The sequence below is a fragment of the Acanthochromis polyacanthus genome, chromosome 4 (genome assembly GCF_021347895.1).
Source record: "Acanthochromis polyacanthus isolate Apoly-LR-REF ecotype Palm Island chromosome 4, KAUST_Apoly_ChrSc, whole genome shotgun sequence".
Lineage (NCBI taxonomy): Eukaryota > Metazoa > Chordata > Actinopteri > Pomacentridae > Acanthochromis > Acanthochromis polyacanthus.
The window spans coordinates 17,093,593-17,106,058 of NC_067116.1; the positions used below are offsets into that span (position 1 = coordinate 17,093,593).

Consider the following 12,466-nt stretch of genomic DNA (forward strand, 5'->3'; position numbering starts at 1 on the left):
CTAAAGCCGATTTGAGCCTAAGTTACCTGATTTTCAATAGTCATAGCTAATTTTTGTTAGGCTAACAGTTTGAGGGATGTCAGATTAAACTGGTGGTTTGTGTTTCAAACACAAACATCACAAATGCCTGCACAAACAGCACACATAAATCAGTAACTGGCTTATTTATCATGGATATGGAGATGTTATTAACAAGTGTTCTCTTTAAACACCGTATTCAAAATATGATCCAAACCAAGATAACCCCCTTAGCTGGGATACTCTTGTGCATGTAAACCCACTCAGCAGACTAACACTAAAGCATAAATCAAATTTCTCCTGCTTGTCTAAGAACTAAACCACTAACAGTCTGATCTTACATCACACTTGCAGCACAAGAACATCTGCTATTTCTATGTTTACTATAGGGATCATCAGTTGCTAATCATGCTAACCGTGTATTACACAGATAACTAGCTTCAGTGTCTTGGCTTTCATCTTAAAATAAACTAGTTTAATGAGCTCTCTAGCTACAATTGACAACATCATTTGTAAAAAGTCGACACTTCTGCTAATGAAATGGATATATCACCGTAAAGTGCATATTGTATGTGCTGGGAAAACAAACAGCAACAAAGAGGCCAGGTCAATTACCTTATTTCAAAAATATTGGATGATGAGTTTAATGGCTAAATATTTAGTAATGAGACACTTCTGTGTCAGGACCTCCACATACATTTCCATTACAGTGGGTGTGATGTAGGTGTTATTCCTCTGACAGGTTGACTAATGCCACTGCCTGTGACTGCCAGATCAAATTGGCAAACAAATCTCCTCCTCTGTATTTGGAGAGCCTGTGGATAGATGCACAGACTGAGCTGCCGAACGAAAATGCAATAAGAAGCAGTAGAACATGCTGCTGTTCAAATAAACACAAATATTATACTGGTACGGTATGAGAGAAATAAAGTTAAAAAAAAAAAGAATAAGGTGGTGTAGGAGTAATAACATGATGAAGTAAACAGAAGGATACAAACTTATAAGTTACTACTGGATGAATTTGATACTGAGAAAGAGAAGCACCAAGTGTTACTTCTCAAGGCTTTTGTCATATTTTGGTGTATCGAAAAGGTGTCTTTACTGAAAACATCGCTATTATAGTTGCAACTAGATTAGGGCTGAAATGATTCCCCGAGTTATACGAGCAATTCAATTATTAAGATTCCTTGAGATAAAATTCTCTGAATTGAGGCTTTGTTTAATCCACTATATATGAGACCTCATGTCACTAACTGGTGCACCACGGTCCAGACTTCATCCTATACAGACCCACACCTGTAACCGTTAAATTTGAAGGGGATTTTGAATTTTATGGGACGTTTTTATCTTAACTGACACAGCTTTTCTCGTGTTTACGGCATTTAGCAGATCAGAGGCTGAACTACGAAGATAGTTCTACATAGTCAGACTTTCTTTGTGTAAGTCGGCTCGACAAAAATTAAAACCGCAGTCAGAGATTTGAAGAACAAGTATGAAGGCGGTTTTCAACTTTGTTAACTTAGACTTTATTCTATATATGTGCAACATACCGCAGAAGTCCGTCCATGTTCTGCCAGGACGGTTATTTCTGTTGCACAACACACTGACTTTTGATGAGCCAAGCGTGGAATCCAACTACTCAATTAATCACCAGAGTAATCGATAGAATACATGATTGCTAAAATAATGGATAGCTGCAGCCCTAAACTTGATATTGTCTTGGTTTGTTATTGGTTTGGGGATATTATAGTCTTGTAGGGGACATATAATGCTTTTTATAACTGCTTTAGAATAATAACTATTGTTTAATTCCTTTAGTACTACAGTATTAGAATATATGTGCCTCACTCCCTTGGTACAGACCTATAATGAACTTCATGCTGAACTGGTCCATCATCTCCTATGCACGAGAAAATTAAACTGTCAAAGCAACTGTGGGGACAAAAAACTGAAGGAGCCAATTTGAACTTGAGGAAAGACTTTCTTTTTCATTTTAAGATGACATCAGATCATGTTTCCCCGAGGTTTTTACTGTTCCAGTTTGTGATTGTCAAATATTAGTCAGTCAGTCTGGAGGCTGTTGGATCTGGAGATTTGACAGAAATGCACAAATCTAACATAATGTTCTCTTTAGCTATGATTAAAGTTCATGTGGTTTTAATAAGATCTTATGAGTTAGATATTGGTTTTGTCACTTTGCCGACTCTTCTAAAAATGGAGTTGAGAAAAGTTGTACTTCATTGACATTAAAATATAATTTATTCCATGTTAAAGTGCAGAAAATCAATGAATCCAGTATTTGGCTCTGTGTATTTACTGCAGAAAGCCTCCAGTGTGTCAGTGTGTGTGTACCTTCATGACAGAAGGCTCCACTGAAGGCAGACTGGCGACAGTCACAAGAGAAGCCGTTGGCTTTTTCCACACAGCGACCCTGGTTCTGGCACAGCAAGCCGTAGCTGCTGCAGTGTCCTGGACATCCAGGTCGAACCCCAGGGGTGATCTTTGCTCTCTCCTCCAGGTCCAGAGTGATGCCATTCAGCTGCAGAGAGCGGATGCAGCCCAAGAAGCCTTTCTGTCTGGAAGCAGTGCCCCCTGCCAATACAGAATAAATAATATTTGATACACTGGTCCGATCAGTGCTGCCAGATTTGACGGACACCACTGAACCCATCTTAATGATGATCTTAATTTTAGTGTTGGTGGAAAATGGAGGCTAAATTATCCCAAACTACTCAAAACAACAATCCCCACTCTCCTCCTCTCATTCTGCCTCTGTTTGATTGCAAATCTATTTATTTTTCTGTCTCATCTGCAGTAAATTGTGATTGACAACCACGTGTTGCCTGTGCAGCACAACCAGGCCATGTCTGCTCTGCAGGACACAGACACTGACACTGCCCAGCACTGCTCTGTCTGGTTAACTGCTCGGCTGATGAGCCATCTGGTGTCTGATATTCATTGTTTTCACCAACAAGTGAGAGGAAGAATCCATTTTTCCTTTCACCTGACAATTAAAATCCTAATATGGCAACCTCACATGGAGCTTAAACTTGGCAAAATTACATTTCTCCTGGAGTTTCAAGCTGGCGACGTCTTATTTTATATCCATGCATGGCAGTTATTGTTTTCACAGATTGGAATTGGCAGGGAATTACTCTCAGTTTGAGTTTGGAACGACTTCAAATATTCAGCCGGAGCAGCTTTTCAGCCCACAAAATCACTAACCTCTGTAAGACACCTTTTGCAGCAAGACTCATAAAACATAGACAACACATTAGGAGCACGCAGGGTTCTAAATTTAATTAAGCAACAACTAAATGATTCTGTCTGGATGAATTGGACTACACAGAATGAAACGCATGCACAGCAACTTTCTATTTAATAATGATTTAAAGAGAAAAGGCCAGCATGTCTCGTTTCTAGAAAGTACATCTTGCTGCTTTGGAGAAAGGATCAAATCCTAAATGCAGTGTGGGGTAAAAGACCAGTGACAACCTCCTGAGGGAGGCCAACTTTGACCAAGGGAACGAAACAAAGGACAGGAACTGCCAAAGAAAGAATTCCTGTGGGAGTCAAAAGACCCTGCATGACAGAATTTCAGCCATTTAAGCAGTTTTACATTCACACTTCATCGCGTTAGAAAACAAAAGAATCCAGGGCCCTGTTTGAAACAGCTGTGCCAATCACAGTGATGCCTGGTGACAACAGCCTAACAAATGGAAAGAAGAATATACTGTATTTTTGGCAGAATGGTGCAGCAGCTCAAATATGCAGCCAGAAGGCAAACGGGGTAGGCTTTAATTTGACTTGTATAATGATAATAGCAATAAATAATGAAAAATAATGCAGATTTATTTTGGCGCCTCTGTCTGAGCAATTTCCCTTTCACTGCTACTGCATCACATCATAAATGGTCACAGCATGCTGTAAAATGTGACACAAAAGCATTTGCACAGTTGTAATTCTCATGAATAAAAAAACGTTTTGACGAAAAGGAAGTTGTTAAGAAAGCAATTAGGCACCGGCTATGATTGATGAGCTGCCGTAATCTGACATGCTGCATGTGTGCTGTGTGTATTATTGGATGGGGTTTCCATGGAGCAGCCTGGTGTCAGTTACAGATACTTTATTAGAGGTGCTCACAGTGAACAGGTTTGGCACAGCACTTTTCAAAACAGACGACACACACACACACTACCAGTTAAAAGTTTGGACACGCCTTCTCATTCAGTGCTTTTTATTTGATTATTTTATGCATTGTAGATTAATACAGAAGATTAACACTTTTGATGTCAGCAGGATTAATCTAAAATGCATAAAATAATCAAATAAAACCAGTGAATGAGAAGGTGTGTCCAAACTTTTAACTGGTACTGTACATCAAGATACAAATGGGTGACAAATTAAAAGAAAAACCAACATAAATTGTATTAGTAATGGTTCACCTGCCACCAGAATCGCTTTTTCTTGCTTTCCCAAGTTAGTGGGCCACCATTCTTTTAAAAATATTCCCTTATTTGAAGTTTTGTTGATGTGGTGGAGAGTGCTGTCAAACATGCAGTCCAAATTCTCCCAAACGTTTTCAATAGCTGAGATCTAGTGACCATTAGGTCATAGCAGATGATTCACATATTATTCAAACCTTATAGTGACCTTTTCTGCCCCTGGATGGAGGCACTACCATCCTGGAAGACATCATTCCCATCAGAATAGAATTGTTTCATCTAGATAAAGGCGATCCCTCAAAACAACTTTGTACTAATTTGCAGTGACTCTTCCCTCTTTGGGGACAAGTGGACCCAAATCACCCCAACATGGTGCCCCCACAGCACGATACAGTCACCAGATCCTTCCAGAGTAGGGGTCGGAGATTCAGTCTTTTCCTTTGATTTCTCATCTGTCTGTATGTGTATTGCTGCCTTGAGGTGGCTGCTAGAATTTAATGAACTGAAGTCGAAGCTTTTGCAAAGCAGCTGTGGGCCACAGGTTCTGTAAGAATCACATCTGCTTTACTGTCATTTCTGTTTCAACACAAAAATGTAAAATTTATACCCTGATTTCAGTGCATCTATTGGTGATTATTGGTTTATGATTAATTAAATGGATCATTCACATTTGAAGGATCACTTTCTTATTATTTCCTCTCATCTTTACAGTGTGAGCCTGGCAGCAAAATACCACATTTAAAAGCAGATTTCAGTCTGCTGCACGTACAGCATGAAAACAGAGTTAGAGTTACATCGCAAGGATTATAGTGTTTCAGTAGCATGCTGCCAAGGATGGAAAGAACAGAACATTTCAGTCAAGAAAAAAATCCAATTAGAATTACAACACAAAGACACACAAGTGCGACTTCCATCCCTGCATACTGTATGGTTTCCACTATGCCCCGGTGACACACATATTTGTTCATTTAAGCAAATGCAGACACTATAACAATGCAGCAACTTGGTATTGTGCAATTAACTACAGCTCGTGCACAGATGTGTGGTACAGTGTGTATATACTATTAATTCTGTCCTATTGCAGTAAATTACATTGAAGCAGAATAATTGTGTGTCATATAAATTCACCCAAGGCAATACTACGGCTTATTAATTCACATGGAATATCCTGTCTCATTATGTTATACAAGACAATCTTATATATTACAAATGGGACACACTGTCCGTAGCAGCATAGATGTCTTTCTGCTATTGTGGCTTATAAGTTCACAGAGGATGTGCTGCAAACATTATGGATTAACTATACCTCTACAGGAAGAAAGCACACACGCCAAAATGGTGATGTCCTGCTGTAAATCAAGTCGTTGCCAAACACCTTCTCAAAAAGCAATCTTCCAGTCCCCTTAATCACATTTCCAGTCAGACATTTGAATCTCCGTGCATTTCTGGTAAACATCAACCAGGACAGCCCTGTCCAAACGAGGACAACAGCTCGTGGTCACTTCCTCCAGCGAGGATTATTAGCTTAACACAGCCAGCCAGTCAATTCTCACCTCCATCTCTCTGCATCTCTGCAGTCTCATTATTTGTTGATTTTCCCTTCAAAACATCTGTTTGGAGATGAACAAATGTCCATAATATTTGCAGAAAGATGAAACCTCATAATACAGGATGGATTTTCATCACCTCAAACACAGGTGTGACAGATAAAACTTATTTACAGCATAAACTTATTTAAGTCCATGGAAGACATTAAATTAAGTACACTGATCATTTTTAGGGCAAAGTGAAAATGTTTATGAAGAGTCTCAGCTCCTCTGGTGAAAGTCAAGACTTTTTACCTTGTTAACTTGTTCATATGGTGTTGATATACACGAGGACACACAACATCAATGTTCTGATGACAGTCTCAAACACACAGATCAGACTTCCAGGGTTGCAGGTTGGGGATTCCTATTCTTCTTCTTCACAATCCATTTTGGGTTAAACATGCATGGCTGAATTATGTCACTATTACAAGTTGCTACTGACAAACAGTGCGTGTTACAGTGCTAAAGTGTGAGCAGAGTCAAAAGTGAGCTGGTGTGCTGAAGCTGGAGGCAGATGGAAAAAGGCAGGGAATTCATAGATCTGGACATTCTAGAGAAAGCTGCAGTGAGGAGCTACATGGACGTCATTTAAGGCAGGAAGCGGAATTTTTATTTATTTTTAATAACCCAACATTTCTAAATATCTAATGTATATACAAAGATCACTTTTTGGGGGTGTTAATCAATAACCAAAAAGGGACATTAACCCTCTGAACCATAAAATCCAAACTCTCACATGCCTGTAATCTTTAAAAATCACCATAATTACACCATTTATTCATGCCACAAACTGGAACAGAATCAATGCACATTTTAAATTTCCCTATGGTTCTTGAACTTTTTAATCTGTGGCATGCCGTTCTGACAGAAAGTTTAAAGAAATCAACTACTTTCGACATCTCTGATTTACAAACTCGCCAATATAATTGTTTGCACCAGATTTAGTGAAAATCCAAAATTTCTATGCTCCTCTGTGCAACTCGCAAGCTATGAAATAAAAATTCAAGGACTTTTTAACTAACCTGGGCTGATACAGGCTGCGTTTGCACAGAGCAAAGAGGAGACAACATGGAAACAATCTAAACATCTAAGCAGTAAAATATCTATAGTGTAGCGCCACCAGTCTTTTCTGTTTTGGCAACAGCTGTGGACACTTGAAACAATTCTGTACATATTGGTTCCAGTTTTTAAAATTTTTGTAAAATAAATAATTGAAGAAATGTAGCCGTCATTCTTTCTTTTTCATGATTCATGGTAGTACGACTTTGTCATAATGCTCAAAAGACGTCTTTTAATTTCTTGCTACTTCTAGCCACGGTTGTGTTGTTCCCATAAAGGCGCAGCCTTTTTACTCCAGTAAAAAAGAAAGCCCGCAGTCAGTAAAACTGTAGCATGAGCAAAAAACATCCAGAAAGTGCCTACTTTGACTTAAAGGGATACAGCTGGTAATATTCAATATTTTGGTGCTGTCAACAGAACCCATGGAAAAGAAACAATAAATCTATCCTACTAACAAGTAGCTCCATGTAGCCAAATCCTGACATGGTTTATTCTGAGTCAGTCCCACACACAGCGTGTTTGTGTAAATATTCACTGCAGCCTTAAATGTGCTTTGTCTGTGGGTGGAAATAGTCCCAACGAATTCACCGTCTTTCCTCTGTGAGCACGGCTCACTAAAAACTACAGGGCAAAAATATTGTGGAATATTAGTTAGCCATTTGTGGTGGGTTTTTTTGGTTTGTTTTGTTTTTTTTAAATTTGTGTTCCCAGTTTTAAATGATTTACATCTTCAGTAGGAAAAAACTGACTTGGGGCTGAAAGCCACATATATCATAGCAAAGTCGGGTACAAACACATGGTGGCTTTTGGGTTATTATATGAGATGCATTCATGACAAAAGAATAACAGAATAATATCAGCCTCATGCTTTAACTGAAACGGTGCCGATGTCAGTGCACCATCAGACAAAGTACTTGCACAGCCTTGAACTACTTGGTAGAATTACATTTAAACACTGTCTGCTTAAAAGTGAACAGCCAGTTCTGACTATAATGAGGTGTACGACTGTCAAAATGTCAAGTAAAAACGACTCTGTTACACTATAGGTAGAGCTTTGCAGGCTACACACATACAAGCACTGCCTAACCCACACTATCAGCCCGCTCTCCTGCACGTTATTTATCAAAGGTAATTACTGTTCAGCGTTGAGAAAACAAGGACGTAGCATCTCCTTTACACAGCATGGCAGAGTTTTTCCTCAGACAATATCAGCTGCACTTGTTAACACAGTTCGTCACTTTCTGAGCACCTACGGCCAGTTGGGTTATAAAGGGCTCTGAGGATGAGTTTTACTGTTATTAGTTATACAGTCTGCAGCTGCTTCGCACTGCTGCATGAACTCCAACAGCTTGTGCGTGGTCCAGTAGCAAAACTGCTGGTCCCACACTGCTGCCTAATCAAAAATGCACAGCAAAGTGCAATTCTGGTACTTAAGAGAAAGTTTGCTGAGTTTAAATTTAAATCGCTTTTCATCAGTGGGTCTTCAGACGAGGGTGTTTGATTTGCATGCTTGTTTGTAAGTGTGTGTCGAGAGAGAGAGATAAGGGCAGATAAGAGGTGGCAGCAATTATCACCAGCACTCAGCTGTTAATGAGGTTAATGTTCAAGCACCATAACTCTTTTGACAAAGTGACTAATCTTAATAACCTTAAACTTACCCGGACTCCTTTCAACCCTAAAACACAACACTGCAAACACCCTTGAAGTGTTCTCCCTTTACATTTTCCTCATGTGCCGAACATTTTGAGGGCACACTGAAACATTTCACACAATTTCACACTCCTGCTCCTCACCTATGAATAACTGGCTGTTGAGCTGCAGATGAATGAGTCCGTCAGCAGGAGCTTCCTGTGTGGCAGCAGGGAAATCGTCGACCCGTAGTGATGCCTCCTTCACGTTCCGCTCAGCTCGCACGCTGTGCCACCGGTTGTCATTCAGTGGGAGGTGTGTCTGCACTCGAACATCCAGTGGTCCGTTTCCCACATCAAAAGAGAAGAGAACCTCAGAGGAAGCTGGAAAGAATTGGTCAGAACAGATACATCAGATAGAGCCCAGTGCAGTTTGGAAGACTGACTGTCGCACCAGCACAGTGAGTTTGACTTGTTCCTAACTGATTATGAAAGCTCCACTGAAACTGATAATATTTGTCCTCTGATGAGTGAAAACCTGTAAAGACCTCATTTAATTTCCACAGATACTGCCCCTTCATCTTTGCACTAATAGAAATAGACCTTAAACAATCCATCATGTCACTGTGTGTAATGATAATGACACTCTCAAAGCTGTAGTATATTAACTAAGTTTTATTTTCATTAATATTTATTGATGGATGGCACAAAGAAATTTCCTCCCTGAATATAAGAAAGAAAACATGAGTTTCAGATCCAGCAGATCACTCAAATGTAATGAATGAAACCTATCCAGCAACAAGCGAGGCTGGATTGGAGCAAGGCCATGTAATGCTTTAAAGGTGATCAGTAGAATCAGTGCTGAGCAGAAGGGACAGCTGGTAGAAGCTGGTTCATACCTCTTAGTGTCTGTTAAAATTCAAGCAGCAGGAGCACTTCAGTCTGCAATTACAGTTACACAGCCTGCCACATAAGGCTGGTTTAGGCTTGATTATACTCACATGCGAATGCACAGAACAGTAACAGATGCTACAAATATGTACTTATTATTATGCCAATTAAACCTACTCTAAGGATGCTGTTCTATACATGTACAGTAGGTCAGCATCTAAGCATTCCTGCATGTACACTACTACGGAACTGCACCACTGCTATTATGGTCAAAAATTGGGCTGAATGTGTACATCAGCAGAGGACTGTGCAAATAACGAAAACTACATTTTATGGACAATAGCAGAACACTATGAATATGAATGTACATGCATGGAATTGAGTCCTCCAAACGGATTAGTGCAATGCATTCTTATAGCACCGCATTATGCTTCAAGATATGAGGTGTCATGTTGTTGGCCTCAAGAACTTGCAGTTTGGATTTAAAAGTGCTCAATGAGATTAACTCGGTTAATTTCTGTTTTTTCTGCAACATATTCCATTCAAAAGGTGCAGAGTAAAGGGAAGTGTTTTTTCTACATTCGGTATGGGCATATGGAACTGAGAGCAACAAATAGTCTTCTCAACGGAGATGGTAAAGATCAGCACTTTTCTGTGCAATTAAGGAACGGAAATGTAGGCAGGCAGCAGTCCAAGTAGAGCTGGGCGATAAATTGAATTAATTCGATTAATTCGCCTTTTTAAAACCTGACGATTTGAAAATTTGCCAAATCGTAAAATCGAGGAAAGCTTAAATATATAACAATCCAGATTCTTCTTCTGCCTTTTATGACTTGTGCAGTGGTGTTTGCTTCCGCCTCTCATCTCCTTCCGCCAAAACACTCACACCCCCGTCACGGCGGACACAACAGCAGACGTCAGAGTTGGCAACACTGGTAGACGAAGAGTTGGTCGCGAGAAAAGGGCCTCATGTTACATCGATTATATGGAAGTGGTTCGGCTTTGACAAGACTGACACAGAGCAAACTATAGTCATGTGCAAGGTTTGCAAAAGTACTGTGAAAACGAAGAGTAGCAGCACAACTAACCTCTTTCAGGACCTCCGGCAGAGGCATCCTAAAGAATGGGAAGAGTGCCCGCAGCTACGGGAGTGCAGCATGGCTAGCACTAGCCATAGCAAACAGACCGCAAAGAAACAACAAAAATCGATTAAAATTGTAATCGTCCAAGATGACTAAAAAAATAAAAAATAAAAAATAAAAAAAATCGAGATTTTATTTTTTGGCCATATCGCCCAGCCTTAAGTCCAAGTATTGCCTTATATATGAAAATATACCACTGGCGGATCTGGTGGCTGAAGCTGGCCTCCCACCCAAGAGTTTAACTCACAGTAGTGTGTCGACACTTTACAATTCGTAATAAACTTCAGAGAAGCATGGTAAACAGTGTCAACCATTCAAAGGCATTGAACAGAAGCATTCATATACAAAAGATCTCCATAATCCAACACAGACAACAAAGTTGCAGGGACAAGCCGCTTTTTCGCACAAGAAAAATAACTTGTTTCGAAAATAAAAACCCAATTTTAGCCTCAACTTCAAAAGTTTCTCCACATGTGGCTTGAAAGTGAGGTAGTCTTCAATCAAGACAGCCACGTATTTATGCATGTCAACCACCTTTATTTCATTTCCCATAAGTGTAGACACTGAGGGAATTATTTGTGGCCACTTCCTACAATTTGAAGAGAACATCGGCTTAGCTCTGACTGCACTGAGAACAAGTTTTAGGTGAAGTAATGAGTGCTGGACAGCAACAAAGGCTTTCTGCAGGGATTCAACAGCTTGAACAAGAGTTGCTCCACTGCAGCAAATAACTGTCATCAACATAAAAGTGTAAATTAGCATCTGACACATTCAGATTCAGATCACTGATATAAATGATGAATAAAAGGGGACCTAGTATAGAACCCTGCAGCACCCCCTTGTAGACAGTACCAAATTCAGAGCACAGATCGCGATATTTAATTCACTGAGTCCTATTACTGAGATAGTTTGTAAACCCAGTGACTGTGCGCTCCGAGAGTCCTGAATGAAGAAGACTAAGTTTTAAAATATCATGGCCAACACTGTCAAACACTTTTGACAGGTCAGTAAAAAGTGATGCACAATGTTGTTTCTTGTCAAGTTCAACAATGTCATTTACCACCTTCATGGCAGCTGTGATTGTACTTAAGAGACTTTTAAGCAAACTGTTGTGGATTTAAAAATGAAGATAGATTTAATAGTTACATGGGTTATTTCTTGTTTTCATCCTTTGATGAACTATGTCTGATATAAAAGAACAGTTTCCAAATGTGCCACCATGTTGGTCCAGTTTGAAATCAGGAAGCGTATGACACACCGAGTGACGTTTTCATCCTATCAGATGCAGCCAGTGCTTGTGCGATTGTAGTGCTGGCTACATGTAACCTGTACTGGTTTCCTGCTGTTTATTCATGTAATTTCACTGAGACATGGGGGCTCATTCTCAAGAGAAACCTGTACTCAAATAACAAAACAAAATTGAGTCACTGACAAACAACACTATGGGACCTGTACTAGACAATATAACAATACAATACAAGGATATATTTCAGTATATTAGTCCAGGTTATGTAAGTTTGAGGATCACAACTGGCCTGTTACAATGACTACAAAACTAACTGATGAGAAAATGTTATGTTTTCCATGCAATGAGGTCCAAATAAAATAATTAAGGAAATCAGTGCCAAATTACACATCACACTATGACAACTGCTGTGTCAACTATTCCTACAGAGTTAACTATGCGGGTGCAG

The 12,466-nt window shown here is 39.6% G+C and overlaps 1 pseudogene; it reads right to left on the minus strand.

Moving 5' to 3' along the window:
- LOC110954377 (contactin-associated protein-like 4) overlaps positions 1–12,466 on the minus strand; it is a 163,012-nt pseudogene that overhangs the window by 26,939 nt on the left and 123,607 nt on the right.